This window comes from Lepidochelys kempii, chromosome 8, assembly GCF_965140265.1.
Source record: "Lepidochelys kempii isolate rLepKem1 chromosome 8, rLepKem1.hap2, whole genome shotgun sequence".
NCBI lineage: Eukaryota > Metazoa > Chordata > Testudines > Cheloniidae > Lepidochelys > Lepidochelys kempii.
The window spans coordinates 98,356,002-98,376,485 of record NC_133263.1 but is presented as its reverse complement, the minus strand read 5'-3'; positions in this window follow the sequence as shown (position 1 = coordinate 98,376,485).

Here is a 20,484-nt window from a genome sequence, read left to right as displayed (position 1 = left end):
TGACTGTTCCTGATCACTTTCCTCTCCTCGAAGTGCTTCAAAATTGATTCCTTGAGGACCTGCTCCATGATTTTTCCAGGAACTGAGGTGAAGCTGACTGGCCTGTAGTTCCTCAGATCTTCCTTCTTCCCTTTTTAAAAGAGTTCTTGCATAATACATAATACAGAGTTCTTGTTTGATTATGTGTCAGTGTGGATCCTACAGTAGGTGCGCATGTACCTCATGCCTGCAAAATCAGGGTCTTTTGAATAGCTATGCCCATTGAGACTATGTATGTGCCTTGTGCTTCCTTATACTCCTGTAGGAGGGCATAAAGGACAGGATGACGGCAACCCTCCTTCAGTTCCCTCTTATGGCCTGTAGTAGCAAGATGGTCATCCCACTAATCTTTAGCTCCTGCTAAACTCTTCAGAAAATCCACCCCTCTGGACTGATGCTTGGTGGTCAGACCCCCCTATAAAGGGCAGTTCAACCGCACCCACCTAATAGCAGACTGTAAGGGCTAGATTCACAAAGGAAATTAGGTGACTAGAAAATCATTGGCAAAGAGTCCTGTGGCACCTTATAGACTAACAGACATGTTGGAGCAGAAGCTTTCATAGGTGAATACCCACTTCGTCAGATGTATGTAGTGGAAATTTCCAGAGGCAGGTATAAATATGCAAGCAAGAATCAGGCTAGGGATAATGGGTTAGTTCAATCAGGGAGGATGAGGCCCTCTTCTAGCAGTTGAGGTGTGAACACCAAGGGAGGAGAAACTGATTTTGTAGTTGGCTAGCCATTCACAGTCTTTGTTTAATCCTGAGCTGATGGTGTCAAATTTGGAAATGAACTGAAGCTCAGCAATTTCTCTTTGAAGTCTGGTCCTGAAGTTTTTTTGCTGCAGGATGGCTACCTTTAAATCTGCTATTGTGTGTCCAGGGAGATTGAAGTGTTCTCCTACAGGTTTTTGTATATTGCCATTCCTAATATCTGATTTGTGTCCATTTATCCCTTTACGTAGGGACTGTCCAGTCTGGCCGATTTACATAGCAGAGGGGCATTGCTGGCACATGATGGCGTACATTACATTGGTGGACGTGCAGGTGAACGAACCGGTGATGGTGTGGCTGATCTGGTTAAATCTTATGATGGTGTCACTGGTGTAGATAGGTGGGCAGAGTTGGCATTGAGGTTTGTTGCATGAATTGGTTCCTGAATTAGAGTTACTATGGTGCGGTGTGTTGCTGCTGGTGAGAATATGCTTCAGGTTGGCGGGTTGTCTGTGGGCGAGGACTGGCCTGCCTCCCAAGGCCTGTGAAAGTGAGGGATCGTTGTCCAGGATGGGTTGTAGATCACTGATGTTTTAGTGAGAGGTTTTAGCTGAGGACTGTATGTGATGGCCGGTGGAGTTCTGTTGGTTTCTTTCTTGGGCTTAAGAAGAGGGCCTCATCCTCCCTGATTGAACTAACCTCGTTATCCCTAGCCTGATTCTTGCTTGCATATTTATACCTGCCTCTGGAAATTTCCACTATATGCATCTGACGAATCGGGTATTCACCTACGAAAGCTTATGCTCCAATACGTCTGTTAGTCTATAAGGTGCCAGAGGACTCTTTGCCGCTTTTACAAATCCAGACTAACACGGCTACCCCTCTGATACTAGAAAATCATTGGGTTACACAAAGCCTGAATTAGGTGCTTAGGTTCCCTGTACAGCGAATGGGGATAGGTGCCTCAGAATGGGATTCACAAAAGACAGCATACTAGGCAACTCCCTGACTAATCTAGCCAATGGGAGATGCCAAGATGGGGCTTGTTTCCTAAGACCCATTCCCCCTTGGAGTACGGCACCTAAGCCCAGGCTGGAGAGAGCCACCTCCCTCTGTTTGGGATTCTTAGCCGTCTTGTGGCATTAGGCATCTATGCCATTTTTGCAAGAAGCTTGGGATAGTGGGAAGGACTTCCTCCCAATAGTTAGCATGCTCACCAGGGATGTGGCAGACCCCCTGGATCCTGGGTCTCCCACTTTCCATGTGAGAGCTTTAACCACCAGGCTAAAGAGTCATTCTCATGCTTGCTCTCTCTGGCCCAAAGACTAATAATTTATCCAATTTATTTATTTATCTAATTATTTGTCCCTAACATAGTCTGATAATGCCACCTGATATAGTCGGTGAACCTACCCTTTGTCTTCCCTCAACTGCACTCAATGCAAGGGGGAAAGAAATTACGCACTCTGGACATCTCCAGAGTCTTAGGGTATGTCTACATTACGGAATAAGGTTGAATTTATAGAAGTCGATTTTTTAGAAATCGGTTTTATATATTCGAGTGTGTGTGTGTCCACAGAAAATGCTCTGATTGTATTAAGTGCATTAACTCGGCGGAGTGCTTCCACAGTACCGAGGCTAGAGTCGACTTCCGGAGCGTTGCACTGTGGGTAGCTATCCCACAGTTCCCGCAGTCTCCGCTGCCCATTGGAATTCTGGGTTGAGATCCCAATGCCTGATGGGGCTAAAACATTGTCGCGGGTGGTTCTGGGTACATATCGTCAGGCCCCCGTTCCCTCCCTCCCTCCGTGAAAGCAAGGGCAGACAATCGTTTTGCACCTTTTTTCCTGAGTTACCTGTGCAGACGCCATACCACGGCAAACATGGAGCCCGCTCAGGTAACCGTCACCATATGTCTCCTGGGTGCTGGCAGACGCGGTACGGCATTGCTACACAGTAGCAGCAACCCATTGCCCTCTGGCAGCAGACAGTGCAATACGACTGGTAGCCGTCATCGTCGTGTCTGGGGTGCTCCTGGCCACGTTGGCTGGGAGCGCCTGGGCAGACGTGGGCGCAGGGACTAAATTTGGAGTGACTTGACCAGGTCATTCTCTTTAGTCCTGCAGTCAGTCCTATTGAACCATCTTATGGTGAGCAGGCAGGCGATACGGATTGCTAGCAGTCGTACTGTACCATCTTCTGCCGGGCAGGCAAGAGATGAGGATGGCTAGCAGTAGTATTGTACCATCTTCTGCTGGGCAGGCAAGAGATGAGGATGGCTAGCAGTTGTACTGTACCATCTTCTGCCGAGCAGCCTTGAGATGTGGATGGCATGCAGTCCTTCTGCACCGTCTGCTGCCAGCCAAAGATGTAAAAGATAGATGAAGTGGATCAAAACAAGAAATAGACCAGATTTGTTTTGTACTCATTTGCTTCCCCCCCTCCTAGGGGACTCATTCCTCTAGGTCACACTGTAGTCACTCACAGAGAAGGTGCAGCGAGGTAAATCTAGCCATGTATCAATCAGAGGCCAGGCTAACCTCCTTGTTCCAATAAGAACAATAACTTAGGTGCACCATTTCTTATTGGAACCCTCCGTGAAGTCCTGCCTGAAATACTCCTTGATGTAAAGCCACCCCCTTTGTTGATTTTAGCTCCCTGAAGCCAACCCTGTAAGCCGTGTCGTCAGTCTCCTCTCCCTGCGTCAGAGCAACGGCAAACAATCGTGCATCTGAGTTGAGAGTGCTGTCCAGAGCAGTCACAATGGAGCACTCTGATGGGGCTAAAACATTGTCGCGGGTGGTTCTGGGTACATATTGTCAGGCCCCCGTTCCCTCCCTCCCTCCGTGAAAGCAAGGGCAAACAATTGTTTCGCGCCTTTTTTCCTGAGTTACCTGTGCAGACGCCATACCACAGCAAGCATGGAGCCCGCTCAGGTAATCGTCACCGTATGTCTCCTGGGTGCTGGCAGACACGGTACTGCATTGCTACACAGTAACAGCAACCCCTTGCCTTGTGGCAGCAGACGGTACAGTACGACTGGTAGCCGTCATCGTCATGTCTGAGGTGCTCCTGGCCACGTCGGCCACGAGTGCCTAGGCAGACATCGGCGCAGGGACTAAATTTGGAGTGACTTGACCAGGTCATTCTCTTTAGTCCTGCAGTCAGTCCTATTGAACCGTCTTATGGTGAGCAGGCAGGCGATATGGATTGCTAGCAGTCCTATTGCACCATCTTCTGCCGAGCAGCCATGAGATGTGGATGGCATGCAGTCCTTCTGCACCGTCTGCTGCCAGCCAAAGATGTAAAAGATCACAGAATCATAGAATATCAGGGTTGGAAGGGACCCCAGAAGGTCATCTAGTCCAACCCCCTGCTCAAAGCAGGACCAATTCCCAGTTAAATCATCCCAGCCAGGGCTTTGTCAAGCCTGACCTTAAAAACCTCTAAGGAAGGAGATTCTACCACCTCCCTAGGTAACGCATTCCAGTGTTTCACCACCCTCCTAGTGAAAAAGTTTTTCCTAATATCCAATCTAAACCTCCCCCACTGCAACTTGAGACCATTACTCCTCGTTCTGTCATCTGCTACCATTGAGAACAGTCTAGAGCCATCCTCTTTGGAATCCCCTTTCAGGTAGTTGAAAGCAGCTATCAAATCCCCCCTCATTCTTCTCTTCTGCAGGCTAAACAATCCCAGCTCCCTCAGCCTCTCCTCATAAGTCATGTGTTCCAGTCCCCTAATCATTTTTGTTGCCCTTCACTGGACTCTCTCCAATTTATCCACATCCTTCTTGAAGTGTGGGGCCCAAAACTGGACACAGTACTCCAGATGAGGCCTCACCAATGTCGAATAGAGGGGAACGATCACGTCCCTCGATCTGCTCGCTATGCCCCTACTTATACATCCCAAAATGCCATTGGCCTTCTTGGCAACAAGGGCACACTGCTGACTCATATCCAGCTTCTCGTCCACTGTCACCCCTAGGTCCTTTTCCGCAGAACTGCTGCCTAGCCATTCGGTCCCTAGTCTGTAGCTGTGCATTGGGTTCTTCCGTCCTAAGTGCAGGACCCTGCACTTATCCTTATTGAACCTCATCAGATTTCTTTTGGCCCAATCCTCCAATTTGTCTAGGTCTTTCTGTATCCTGTCCCTCCCCTCCAGCGTATCTACCACTCCTCCCAGTTTAGTATCATCCGCAAATTTGCTGAGAGTGCAATCCACACCATCCTCCAGATCATTTATGAAGATATTGAACAAAACTGGCCCCAGGACCGACCCTTGGGGTACTCCACTTGATACCGGCTGCCAACTAGATATGGAGCCATTGATCACTACCCGTTGAGCCCGACAATCTAGCCAGCTTTCTACCCACCTTGTAGTGCATTCATCCAGCCCATACTTCCTTAACTTGCTGACAAGAATACTGTGGGAGACCGTGTCAAAAGCTTTGCTAAAGTCAAGAAACAATACATCCACTCCTTTCCCTTCATCCACAGAACCAGTAATCTCATCATAAAAGGCGATTAGATTAGTCAGGCATGACCTTCCCTTGGTGAATCCATGCTGGCTGTTCCTGATCACTTTCCTCTCATGCAAGTGCTTCAGGATTGATTCTTTGAGGACCTGCTCCATGATTTTTCCAGGGACTGAAGTGAGGCTGACTGGCCGGTAGTTCCCAGGATCCTCCTTCTTCCCTTTTTTAAAGATTGGCACTACATTAGCCTTTTTCCAGTCATCCGGGACTTCCCCGGTTCGCCACGAGTTTTCAAAGATAATGGCCAATGGCTCTGCAATCACAGCCGCCAATTCCTTCAGCACTCTCGGATGCAACTCGTCCGGCCCCATGGACTTGTGCACGTCCAGCTTTTCTAAATAGTCCCTAACCACCTCTATCTCCACAGAGGGCTGGCCATCTCCTCCCACACATTCCTTGGCTTTCTTCTTGTTGCCAATATACCTGAAGAAACCCTTCTTGTTACTCTTGACATCTCTGGCTAGCTGCAGCTCCAGGTGCGATTTGGCCCTCCTGATATCATTCCTACATGCCCGAGCAATATTTTTATACTCTTCCCTGGTCATATGTCCAACCTTCCACTTCTTGTAAGCTTCTTTTTTATGTTTAAGATCCGCTAGGATTTCACCATTAAGCCAAGCTGGTCGCCTGCCATATTTACTATTCTTTCGACTCATTGGGATGGTTTGTCCCTGTAACCTCAACAGGGATTCCTTGAAATACAGCCAGCTCTCCTGGACTCCTTTCCCCTTCAAGTTAGTCCCCCAGGGGATCCTGGCCATCCGTTCCCTGAGGGAGTCGAAGTCTGCTTTCCTGAAGTCCAGGGTCCGTATCCTGCTGCTTACCTTTCTTCCCTGCGTCAGGATCCTGAACTCAACCAACTCATGGTCACTGCCTCCCAGATTCCCATCCACTTTTGCTTCCCCCACTAATTCTACCCGGTTTGTGAGCAGCAGGTCAAGAAAAGCACCCCCCCTAGTTGGCTCCTCTAGCACTTGCGCCAGGAAATTGTCCCCTACGCTTTCCAAAAACTTCCTGGATTGTCTATGCACCGCTGTATTGCTCTCCCAGCAGATATCAGGAAAATTAAAGTCACCCATGAGAATCAGGGCATGCGATCTAGTAGCTTCCGTGAGCTGCCGGAAGAAAGCCTCATCTACCTCATCCCCCTGGTCCGGTGGTCTATAGCAGACTCCCACCACTACATCACTCTTGTTGCACACACTTCTAAACTTAATCCAGAGACACTCAGGTTTTTCTGCAGTTTCGTACCGGAGCTCTGAGCAGTCATACTGCTCAGATAGATGGAGTGGATCAAAACAAGAAATAGACCAGATTTGTTTTGTACTCATTTGCCTCCTCCCCCGTCTAGGGGACTCATTCCTCTAGGTCACACTGCAGTCATTCACAGGGAAGGTGCAGCGAGGTAAATCTAGCCATGTATCAATCAGAGGCCAGACTAACCTCCTTGTTCCAATAAGAACAATAACTTAGGTGCACCATTTCTTATTGGAACCCTCCGTGAAGTCCTGCCTGAAATACTCCTTGATGTAAAGCCACCCCCTTTGTTGATTTTAGCTCCCTGAAGCCAACCCTGTAAGCCATGTCGTCAGTCGCCCCTCCCTCCGTCAGAGCAACGGCAGACAATCGTTCCGTGCCTTTTTTCTGTGCAGACGCCATACCAAGGCAAGCATGGAGGTCGCTCAGCTCACTTTGGCAATTAGGAGCACATTAAACACCACACGCATTATCCAGCAGTATATGCAGCACCAGAACCTGGCAAAGCAATACCAGGCGAGGAGGCGACGTCAGCGCGGTCACGTGAGTGATCAGGACATGGACACAGATTTCTCTGAAAGCATGGGCCCTGCCAATGCATGCATCATGGTGCTAATGGGGCAGGTTCATGCTGTGGAACGCCGATTCTGGGCTCGGGAAACAAGCACAGACTGGTGGGACTGCATAGTGTTGCAGGTCTGGGACGATTCCCAGTGGCTGCGAAATTTTCGCATGCGTAAGGGCAATTTCATGGAACTTCGTGACTTGCTTTCCCCTGCCCTGAAGCGCATGAATACCAAGATGAGAGGAGCCCTCACAGTTGAGAAGTGAGTGGCGATAGCCCTGTGGAAGCTTGCAACGCCAGACAGCTACCAGTCAGTTGGGAATCAATTTGGAGTGGGCAAATCTACTGTTGGGGCTGCTGTGATGCAAGTAGCCCATGCAATCAAAGATCTGCTGATATCAAGGGTAGTGACCCTGGGAAATGTGCAGGTCATAGTGGATGGCTTTGCTGCAATGGGATTCCCTAACTGGGGTGGGGCCATAGACGGAACCCATATCCCTATCTTGGCACCGGAGCACCAAGCCGGCGAGTACATAAACCGCAAGGGGTACTTTTCAATAGTGCTGCAAGCTCTGGTGGATCATAAGGGACGTTTCACCAACATCAACGTGGGATGGCCGGGAAAGGTACATGACGTTCGCATCTTCAGGAACTCTGGTCTGTTTCAAAAGCTGCAGGAAGGGACTTTATTCCCAGACCAGAAAATAACCGTTGGGGATGTTGAAATGCCTATATGTATCCTTGGGAACCCAGCCTACCCCTTAATGCCATGGCTCATGAAGCCATACACAGGCAGCCTGGACAGTAGTCAGGAGCTGTTCAACTACAGGCTGAGCAAGTGCAGAATGGTGGTAGAATGTGCATTTGGACGTTTAAAGGTGCGCTGGCGCAGTTTACTGACTCGCTTAGACCTCGGGAAACCAATATTCCCACTGTTATTACTGCTTGCTGTGTGCTCCACAATATCTGTGAGAGTAAGGGGGAGACGTTTATGGCGGGGTGGGAGGTTGAGGCAAATCGCCTGGCTGCTGGTTACGCGCAGCCAGACACCAGGGCGGTTAGAAGAGCACAGGAGGGCACGGTACGCATCAGAGAAGCTTTGAAAACCAGTTTCATGACTGGCCAGGCTACGGTGTGAAAGTTCTGTTTGTTTCTCCTTGATGAAACCCCCTGCCCCTTGGTTCACTCTACTTCCCTGTAAGCTAACCACCCTCCCCTCCTCCCTTCGATCACCGCTTGCAGAGGCAATAAAGCCATTGTTGCTTCACATTCATGCATTCTTTATTCATTCATCACACAAATAGGGGGATGACTACCAAGGTATCCCAGGAGGGGTGGTGGAGGAGGGAAGGAAAATGCCACACAGCACTTTAAAAGTTTACAACTTTAAAATTTATTGAATGCCAGCCTTCTTTTTTTTGGCCAATCCTCTGTGGCGGAGTGGCTGGTTGGCCGGTGGCCCCCCCAGCGTTCTTGGGCGTCTGGGTGTGGAGGCTATGGAACTTGGGGAGGAGGGCAGTTGGTTACACAGGGGCTGTAGTGGCAGTCTGTGCTCCAGCTGCCTTTGCTGCAGCTCAACCATACAGTGGAGCATACTGGTTTGGTCCTCCAGCAGCCTCAGCATTGAATCCTGCCTCCTCTCATCACGCTGCCGCCACATTTGAGCTTCAGCCCTGTCTTCACCCCGCCACTTACTCTCTTCAGCCCGCCACTTACTCTCTTCAGCCCGCCACCTCTCCTCCTGGTCATTTTGTGCTTTCCTGCACTCTGACATTATTTGCCTCCACGCATTCGTCTGTGCTCTGTCAGTGCGGGAGGACAGCATGAGCTCGGAGAACATTTCATCTCGAGTGCGTTTTTTTTTCTTTCTAAACTTCACTAGCCTCTGGGAAGGAGAAGATCCTGTGATCATTGAAACAAATGCAGCTGGTGGAGAAAAAAGAAGGGACAGCGGTATTTAAAAAGACACATTTTATAAAACAGTGGCTACACTCTTTCAGGGTAAACCTTGCTGTTAACATTACATACATAGCACATGTGCTTTCGTTACAAGGTCGCATTTTGCCTCCCCCCCACCGCGTGGCTACCCCCTCAACCCTCCCCCCTCCCTGTGGCTAACAGCGGGGAACATTTCTGTTTAGCCCCAGGCAAACAGCCCAGCAGGAACGGGCTCCTCTGAGTGTCCCCTGAAGAAAAGCACTCTATTTCAACCAGGTGACCATGAATTATATCTCACTCTCCTGAGGATAACACAGAGAGATAAAGAACGGATGTTGTTTGAACGCCAGCAAACATACACTGCAATGCTTTGTTGTACAATGATTCCTGAGTATGTGTTACTGGCCTGGAGTGGTAAAGTGTCCTACCATGAAGGACGAAATAAGGCTGCCCTCCCCAGAAACCTTTTGCAAAGGCTTTGGGAGTTCATCCAGGAGAGCCGCGAATGCCAGGGCAAAGCAATCCTTTCACATGCTTGCTTTTAAACCATGTATAGTATTTTAAAAGGTACACTCACCAGAGGTCCCTTCTCCGCCTGCCGAGTCCAGGAAGTAGCCTTGGGTGGTTTCAGGGGGTACTGGCTCCAGGTCTAGGGTGAGAAACAGTTCCTGGCTGTTGGGAAAACCGGTTTCTCCGCTTGCTTGCTGTGAGCTATCTACAACCTCATCATCATCATCATCATCTTCTTCGTCCCCAAAACCTGCTTCCATGTTGCCTCCATCTCCATTGAAGGAGTCAAATAACACGGCTGGGGTAGTGGTGGCTGAACCCCTTAAAATGGCATGCAGCTCATCATAGAAGCGGCATGTTTGGGGCTTTGACCCAGAGCGGCCGTTCGCCTCTCTGGTTTTCTGGTAGGCTTGCCTCAGCTCCTTAAGTTTCACGTGGCACTGCTTCGGGTCCCTGTTATGGCCTCTGTCCTTCATGCCCTGGGAGATTTTGACAAAGGTTTTGGCATTTCGAAAACTGGAACGGAGTTCTGATAGCACGGATTCCTCTCCCCAAACAGCGATCAGATCCCGTACCTCCCATTCGGTCCATGCTGGAGCTCTTTTGCGATTCTGGGACTCCATCATGGTCACCTCTGCTGATGAGCTCTGCGTGGTCACCTGCAGCTTGCCACGCTGGCCAAACAGGAAATGAGATTCAAAAGTTCGCGGTTCTTTTCCTGTCTACCTGGCCAGTGCATCTGAGTTGAGAGTGCTGTCCAGAGCGGTCACAATGGAGCACTCTGGGATAGCTCCTGGAGGCCAATACTGTCGAATTGTGTCCACAGTACCCCAAATTTGAGCCGGCAAAGCCGATTTAAGCGCTAATCCACTTGTCAGTGGTGAAGTAAGGAAATCAATTTTAAGAGCCCTTTAAGTTGAAATAAAGGGCTTCATCGTGTGGACGGGTGCAGGTTTACATCGATTTAACGCTGCTAAATTCGACCTAAAGTCCTAGTGTAGACCAGGGCTTAGTCTATTATGCTGACAGGACCATGCCTTTTAAATTCTCTCCTTGCCTCTTTATCGGCAGCTGGCTCTTCCAAGTACCAGACTGTCTTGTCACAAAGGATCTCTAAATGGATCACACAGTGTGTTTCTGTTATTAGATGGCTGGTGAGCCAGTCACTCCGCATAGTCAATGGTCAGCTTGCTTCAGAAAATTGCTGAGATCTGAGATCTGCAGGGCAGCAATGTGGAGCAACCTACTGACCTTTGTCAAACATTATACCTTTGATTTCATTATGCCCATACATTATGCTAGCTCAGATGGCAAATTTGGGGGAGCAGTACTTTAAGCATTATTTGATTAACACAACTAAAACTCCTTATTCCAACCATCCAGTGAACATCCTGGCCACCTATAATAGGATTCACACTGATACATAAACAAGAAGAGATTGAGTAGTGACCTATGGGTGCTCCACTTCAGGTGTACATTTGCCTCATGCACTTTTGATCAGAGATTTTTGGTATCAGTGCCCATTTGGCCCGCAGATGCATCCTCAGGCCCTTCACAGAGACTATATAGAGCTGCACGGGCAAGCCATCCTTAGTTCCTTCTTAGCTGCCTCAGTTTGAGACAGAGTGTTCAGCATGCCCACTTTGCAGTCTGTCTGGCTTGACTCTTCTAATTAGTTTTAGTGTTCAGTGTAATATTTTTCTTTTTCTTATAAAGAGGATCTTTATTTATTTCCCTTGTCCTTCTCTCCCCTCTTCCTTGAAGGTTTTCTTTATGTTTGAGAGGATATGCCAGGATCGCTGGGATTCAAGCATTGCCTCACCTGCTGGGAAGCTATCCCTGTCAGTGATGGACATTCCTCTTGCATTGTAGTCTGGGGGACATGCACATCCCTTAGAAGTGCAGTTTCAGCTCAGCCCTTAAGAGCAGGGCTAGAAGAATTGAGACTGTCCTTGGACCCAGGTCAGGAGTCAATCCCCACACATCAGTCTCCAAGTGAACATAGTACCCCATCTAGCAGCACATTTTCCTTCAAAGTTCTAGGTGAAGACATCAGAAGGTTCTGGGAAGGCCTCTAAGAAAAGGAGTTCTATCTTTCTGCACAAAAGGCCTGTTTCAAAAAGATCTCTGTCTCACAAATCAGTCATGTCTGAGCTCCCAGGTCCCAGGTGGGTATCACTGGGCTCCAGGCTCTTTCAGCAGCAATAGTGCTTCTAAGATTCTGAGTTCCTCTAGGAGTTCCAAACGTGCTTTGGTACCTTTAGCATCTTTGATACTGTTGAAACACAACCGGGACAGCAGAGAGAAACATCCAGCTTCTAGTAAGACAGTATCAACAGATCTTCCTCCATAATCTCCGGTACCTAGCATCATGACTCCCTCAGTACCACAGAAGTTTAAGCAGTCACCTGAGACTATGCTCTCTTCAAGGCAGTCAACATTGTCTGTCCCAACAGCTTCCACTGCAAAGGACTCATCCAAGCATACTCCTTCCTCAGCACTGTTAACCTACCTGGCACCACGGGAGGTTAGGTATTCCAAGGACCTGTTTGTTTCAGATGAGTCAGAGTGTCCCCACTTGATGGATATTGGCATTGACATGGTCAGCAAAATTACACCTCTCCTGAGTGCCATCTGACTCCCCAGAATTTTCTGGCAGAGTTCCCCCTTTGAACAATGAGGAGGACCTCTCTTCTGACTCTCACATCTCAGAGTAAGATTCCCCTACCTACCAATATAGGGTCTCCCTCACTAAAACCTACAAGGAAAAGGATGACTCCTGAGGAAGATAAATTCAGGGTTCTGCTCATTGGTATGAGCAGCAGTGGATGCCACCCACTATTCCTCATGGTCCACATCAGTGGCCATATTGGGACCCTGGGGCAACCCCCAGCAGAGCCCTTAACCTTTCTGAATGGGACCATCAGGACAGATAGTCTCTTACTCCATCTGTTCCTCCTCAGCTACCTGAGCTGTAGGAAGAAATCTTTGAAGAATAAGAGGCTAGAGCAGACAAGGAGGCCACTCTACAGACTAACATCTCCTCATCTTCCCCAGATGAGGCTGTGACGCTTCCCTCCCTTTCCCTGGCTGATGCTTTAAACAATTTCAGGACCTAATGAACAAGTGGTGGATTGTTTGTAGATCCCCCTTTAAGAGATACCAGTGTCAAAGCACAAGCTCTTGGATATTTGCAAAGGACATCTTCTGATTGAGTGGCCTTTCTCATTAATGAGTCCCTCCTGGATCCTGCCAAAACTATCTGGCAGATCCTAGCAATAATACCACCCATGTGCAAGTGTGCTGATAAATATTATGTTTCAGCCAAGGATTCTGAATTTTTATTTTTCCCCATTCTTCACCTAACTCCTTGGTCACTGACACTGTAAATGAACATGGAAGACAGCACCACGCTAAATCGACCTTATATGACAAGGACCAAAAACGCCTTGACCTTTGTGGTTGAAAGAGTTATTCGTCTGTGAGCTACAGTTTAGGATCACAATTTACCAAGCTTTTATGGTGAAATACAACCACACCAATTATTCCAAATTCAGCACTTTTATTTAACACCTGTCCAGCAGAACATCACGAACAGTTCCAGGCCATCCTAGCAAAAGGTCAGCTACTGGCTAGAATATCATTACAAGCCTCCTTAGATGCTGCTGTCACTGCAGCTCAATCCATCTCCACGGCAGTTGTCATGTGTCAGGCATCTTGGCTCCAGCTGTCTGGGTTCCCTAAGGCAATCCAAAACACTGCTGAGGACCTCCCCTTTGATGGTCTGAAACTCTTTGCTGAGACCACTGATGAATCATTGCACACCTTGAAACACTCTTGGGCCATCTTGTGATCTCTTGGGATTTATACATTTCCTAGTAAACAGATATTTAGTTGATCCCAGAAGACCCAGAGATCCTGCCCCCTCCAGTTTTCTGGTTACCAAAGACCTACTGAGCCACCTAGGAAAAAATTAAACACCCAGTCAACCAAAGGAACTCGTTACCAGGGGATGACTGGATCACTTGATAATTGCCCTGTTCTGTTCATTCCATCTGAACCATCTGTCAGCAGCCTCTGTCAGAAGACAGGATACTGGGCTAGATGGACCCACTATGGTCATTCTTATGTTCTTAACCAAGGTTTCAAAGAAAGATACCACCAACTACATTTGCTTCTACCACTCAACCTTCCTCATTGTCAAAACATAAGTTTTGATGGTCTGATCAAAGGCCTGGAACAACGCTGTTTCTCGTATCTCCAGCTGCACCAGTTTACCTGCCTCCCTCCCTTTGGGGACCATCTCTCCCACTTTCTACCTGCACAGGAGCAGACTACATCCAACAATGGTTGTTGGACATTATAAAACTGGGTTACTCCATTAATTGTACCTTCCTCCCCCCACCCTAGCTCTCTCCCTGTCCTCCTTCAGGGACCCTTCTCACAAACACTTTCTGAGACAGGAAATCACCTTCTGTCTATGCTTAAGATTCATAGAACCAGTTCTTGCACAGCACAGGGAGAAGAGATTTTACTTCAAGTATTTTCTGGTCCCAAGGAAGAATGGAGGGTGGAGACTTAGTCTAGATATAAAAGATTCCTAAACAACTTTGTGAAAGTACAGAAATTCAGGATGGTGACTCTTGCAGCTATAATTCCATCATTGGATCCCGAGGATTGGTTTCCGGCCCTCAACCTTCAGGATGTGTATTTTCATATCATGATTCACCCATCTCACAAGAGATTCATTCAGTTTCTCATTGACCAAGACCACTTTTTGTATCGGGTATTTCCATTTGGCCTTTCCTCTGCTCTGGAGTATTCTCAAAGATTTTGGCATTGGTCACTGCCTGTCTTCATTAGAGGGCGATAATAGTTTTTCCGTACCTCGAATAGTTGCTCAAAGGCTGGTCTTACAATGAGATTATTTCTGCCATGAAGACAGCTTTGTTTCTCATGCTAGGTCTCCAGCTCCACACTGAAAAGTGCTCTTTGACCCCCGTACAAAGGATAGAATTCATAAGGGCCTCCTTAGATGCAGTAACAGCCAGAGCTTACCTCCCCATGGACAGATTCATGATTCTATCAAACCGCATTGCAAATACTCAAATAAGCCCACAGACTTGGACAAGAAATTGTCTTAAACTTCTGGGACATATGGAAGCTTGTAATTTTGTAATGTGTCTTGCAAGGTTACATCTTTGCTGTTTGCACAGTTTATATGCTGAACAAACATGGTCTGAACAGGCTGGTATCAGTCCCTTTTCAAGTACAAGATTCTCTCAATTGGTGGAAGAATCACCACAACATCTGTGCAGATGTCCCCTTTATTCAGCCATCTCCAACCATCACCATAACTACAGATGCATCTTGTGGGCAGGGTGCATCTAGGGACACATAAAATTCAGAGCAGATAGACTATTCAAGAAATTTGTTTACACATCAACCTCCTGGAGCTGAAAGCAGTCAGGAATGTCTATATTCACTTTCTCCCATTAAATCAGAGACAGATCTGTCAAAATCATGACCGACAATGTAGCTTGCATGTTTTCCATCAACCGACAAACAGGATAGGGCGAGTTCCCCTTTCTCTTTGTGCTGAAGCAATAAAGCTATGGAACTGGTGCATAGCCAATCACATCCCCATTTCAACAGTTTACCTTCCAGGCATTCAGAATATCATGGCTGACGCTTTCAGCATGATTACAAGTGGGAGTTAGATTGCCGGACTCTCAATCATATTTTTTTCTGACCTGGTGCTTTCCAGAGGTGGATCTTTTTGCCACCCTCACCAACAGTTTTTGTTAGGGCTTCCCCTGCCCTCTCTTAGTTCTCGTCACACAGACAGACAGCAGAAGACCAGGGTCCGAAATCCAGGCAATGAGATGTTTATTGGGGTTACCAAGAAAGCATAGTCCCAGCTCTTTACACCAGTAGAGCTTTTCCTGTTCCTTTTTTCCACCTCCTCCTTGTGATCAGGCTTAATTATACTTGTAGTGCATGCCTCTGGTCCCACCCCTTACAATTTATGGTCATGTTCTGTTTTGGAGGGTTGTGAATCTGGGGGCTTTGGTACCATCTCTTTTGTGCCCCATGGGAGGGGTAAGGAGTGAGGTTATGTACCTGTCAGGGTCACCTCTTCTCTGGCTTTTTAGTGTTTCTTATTCCTCTTCCCCCAACCCACCTTGCTCCTCTCCTCCCTGACCTTGCCTTGAGATAGAGGAGTTGAGGCAGTCTTCAAGTGTATGCTCATATATTAAACTCCCACCATACCCAGCAACACTTTAACTCTCTTCCTTATCTTTTCTCATTGTGCTATAAACCCCATCTGGTTAAGCAGAAGCAACACACAGTGTCTTTGTTCATACATATTAGTAAGGATATAAAAGTATCAAAAATAAAACCCAAAATTCTATCTCAGGCTAACAAACAGGTCTATATACTAACAGTTTTGCTCAAGAGGGGGCTTGGGCCCTCCATGACTGAGAGATGCTTTCCTTGTTCCATGGATGAAGGAGCATTCTTTATGTGTTTCCTCCAACACCTTTGATATTGAAAGTGTAAACAAGCTTAAACTAGACAAAGCCAAGGTCATATTCGTAGTTCCAATGAGGCCCAGATAGACCTGCTCCCCTTAGCTAATTGGTCTTCCTGTTTGTTTGCTGATCAGTCTTCTGTCCATTCCTCATCTCTCTCTTTGAGATGCATGTCAGACTCTCCATCCCAATTTGGGAATTCTCCATCTTAGGGCTTGGTTCTTCAATGGTTCTCAGGAATCGAGACTTTCTGTTCTGCAGAGGTACAGTAGGTGTTGCTAAACAGTAGGAAAAGTTCTATGTGGAACACTTTCAAAAATGGAAGAGAGTCCACCAATGGTGTGACCACTGGTGTCTTTTTTTTCATTCCTCCCTCTCAGCTGTCCTTGACTATCTGTTGGAATTTAAAACAAATCAGGATTATCTATGAGTTATATCAGAATTCACTTGCAGCTATAACAGCCTTCCATTTCTTAGTTGAGGGATTCTTATTGTTTTCTCATCCCATGATGGTAAGATTTATCAAGGGATTGGGAAACTTTTTTTCTCAAATTAGAGAACACCCCCCTGTATAGGATCTAAATTTAGTACTAAAGTGTCTTATGAGACCTCCCTTTGAACAAGTGGATACCTGTTCTCTTCTTAGCCTCTTCATGGTGGACTATTCTAGGTGGCCATCACTTCTACCCAAAGAGTCAGGGAAATTGGATCTTTAAAGGCAGAGCCTCTTTTTACAGTGTTTTTCAAGGATAATATCATATCATATTGCCTCTGTATAAATTCATGGTATGCCCACATGCAGATGTGGCCGTCCCATCTCAAAAAAGATATATTGGAATTGGAAAAGGTTCAGAAAAGGGCAACAAAAATGATTAGGGGTATGGAATAGCTTCCATATGAGAAGAGATTAATAAGATTGGAACTTTTCATCTTAGAAAAGAGATGACTAAGGAGGGATATGACAGAGCAGTGGTTCTCAACCAGAGATAGAGGAACCCCTAGGGGGCTGCGAGCAGGTTTCAAGGGGGCCTCCAAGTATGGCCAGCATTAGACTCGCTGGGACCCAGGACTGAAAGCCAAAGCCCCACCGCATGGGGCTGAAGCCCAGGTCCCTGAGCCCTGCCACCTGGGACTGAAGCTGAAGCCTGAGCAATGTAGCTTTGTGGGGGGTCCCTGTGGGATGGGGCCCCAGACAATTGCCCTGCTTGCTACCCCCTAACGGCAGCCCTGGCTTTTATATGCAGAAAACCAGTTATTGGGGAGCAGGTGGGCCGTGGAGATTTTAAAGCATGTTGGGGGCTAGGGGGAGGCTCAAAAAGGAAAAGGTTGAGAACCTCTGTGATAGAAGTCTATAAAATCATGACCGGTGTGGAGAAAGTAAATAAGGAAGTGTTATTGTGTTTCAAAACACAAGAACTAGAGGTCACTAAATGAAATTAATAGGCAGCAGGTTTAAAACAAACAAAAGGAAGTACTTCTTCACACAACACACTGTCAAACTGTGGAACTCTTTGCCAGAGGATGTTGTGAAGGCCAAGGCTATAACAGGGTTAAAAAAAGAATTAGATAAATTCATGGAGAATAGATTCCACAATGGCTATTAGCCAGGATGGGCAGGGATGGTATCCCTAGCCTCTGTTGCCAGAAGCTGGGAATGGGTGACAGAGGATGGATCACTTGATGATTACTTGTTCGATTCATTCTTTCTGAAGCACCTGGCATTGGCCATTGTTGGAAGACAGTATACTGGGCTAGCAGGACCTTTGTTCTGACCCAGTATGGCTGTTCTTAGGTTTTGTTATGCCCACTTCCTAATTTTTTACCTAATGTGTCATCTGAATTTCACATCAATCAGTCATCCATCTTCCAGTATTTTCCACAAAACTACAACACACCTGGAGGGATGCTACCTTATATACCTTGGACTTCAGGAGGGCATAGCTTTCTATCTGGACAGAATCAAACCATTTAGAAGAGTCTCCCAGTCTGTTAATTTCAATTGCTGACAAGTCCAAAAGGTCCACAGTCTCCACCTTGTGATTCTCCAGGTAGACTTTTGGATGTATTATTTCTTGCTATGAATCTCCTGATATACAGCTTCCTTCTAGGGTGTCAGCCCATTCCACAAGGTCTTTTTCTACTTCTGTGACATTGCTTGAGCATGTTTCCATCGGGGAGATTTGTAAGGCTGTAGTTTGGACTTCGATACACCTTTTACAAACATTATGTGGTGGTTCATTCTTCTAGATCGGATGCTGTCCTTGGAAATGCAGTCTTGTCTTCAGTCTTGGACTCAGTTCTGAAACTCCCCCTTTCAGTTGATGGTACTGTTTGGTAGTCATCTGAAATGGAGCACCCATAGGGACACTGCTCAAAGCAGGAGAGATTACTCACTTTATGCAGTCACTGGAGTTCTGTAAGATGTGTCCCCCTCTGGGGGCTCCCCTACCTGCCCTCCTTCCCCTCAGCTTCAGAGTTTCCTCTGAAGGACTTTGCAGTGGAGAAGGAACTGAGGGCATTTTGCCCATGCAGCCCTATATAGCCTCGGTGTGGGGCATGATGATCTGTAGGGAACATGCATGTACTGAATGGCACTACTATCAAAAATGTCTGATCAGAGGTACATGCATATCTGAAGTGGAGCACCCGTAGAGATCCACATCTTGAAGAACTCCAGTTACTGCACAAGGTAACCTCTCCTTACATACCCTACAGTAACTGTGGTTCTTTGATACGCTGTAGTGAGTGTGGAATCCATGACCCAATCACCGTCCCCACTTTTCCGAGTCCTCAGCAACCAGAGGCTTTAAATTACAAAGGAACTGAGGGTCATGTCTGCCCCCACCCTCCAGGCCTTTGTAGAGGAGCATAAGGAGGCATAGGGTGCATGTGCAGTCCCAACAGACGGGTATTCAAAAGACTCTGATCTTGTGTGCATGTGGCGGAGGCACGCCTACACTGGGATTTGCACTGACTGCTACATCTCAAAGAACCATAGTTACTGTAGGGTAAGTAATTGTTCTTTATGTTTTTCCATGAATTACCATTAGAGCTGTGCAAAGATTTTTATGCTGCTTGTCAAAACCAGAAAAAAGTCAAGCTTTCACTGGATGCAGAAGTCAATGTTGGTGTTTTCTAACATACTTTTCTGTTCTGACAGAAAGCTTGTTTTATTCATGTACTTCTTCTTCACTCCTGGTAGAAAAAGTTCAATGAAAGTACAAAAAAATCCCTTATCTAACCACCATCTTTCCCACAGCTTATATGTTTAGCATTTCATAAAAGACTTTTTGCTTGTGTAAATTGCAAAACCACAATTGAACACATTTATAAATATTTACCTACATTTGCATTTTCACCATATAAAAGTCACAAAGTACAAATTGAGAATTTTGCACAGCTGTAATTTATTTTGTAAAAAATTGCTCACCATAATAGCCATATGAAATGCATACTATTTACATGAGAACCACAGTGGAAGAAAATAGTTCTACAAGAGAATAATTCAGTATTGTACGAACACAAAAGATTTAGTCTAAAATAGCAGTCAATTTCCTTTTCTTTTATTTTCATATGCCAGATTTTATCAACATCAAATTACAAACTTGGTATTAAACATTAGCCACACAGCTTTAAATTTTGCAAAATCCTAAATAAATCAAAAAGTTATGGAAATATACTGGGCCATATTCTGCCCTCAGATGTGTGCCTGTGTGAGGAAGATAAGCAATGTAAATGATGTTGTGCAGCGTGTATGCTTCTAAAACATATTCCACATCAGTTCTGCCATCATCTTTGCATTATTCCCTTTGAGATTTTCCTCTCAGATAAAGCTGTGACAGCATAGCCCTAAGAAAGGATGTCTTCACATTTTAGGGGGATGTATTTGTGTCCTGTCATCACATCCACATATTACCATCTTTATTCAATGATAGTTTCTGAGAATAATAGGAAAAGTTAAAGCAACCCAATACAACGTTTGTAAATCACTCTATGTACGTTGATATTGGCAAAATGTCAGAGTCATAGAGTTTAAATCCAGAAGGGACTACTAGATCATCTAGTCTGATCTTTTGTATATCACAGGCCACCAGCACTACCCACCATCTGCACACTAAACCCAATAACGGAAATGGGACCAAAATAAATAAGACCCACAAAAGACTAGGCTATTAAGCGCCACAGGCAGAGAACAGGAGGGACTAAGACACACCAGTGCTCAAGGCCCCTGCAATGGCAGGGATATGATTAAATGAGATATACCCAGATAATTCTAGCAAGTAACCCGTACTTACACACTGCAGAGGAATGTGAAAGTGTGTTATGAAATGAATGAAAGGATTGGCAAGACTGACTGCTATATGAAGATGGCTGAGAGGAGTATCTGTT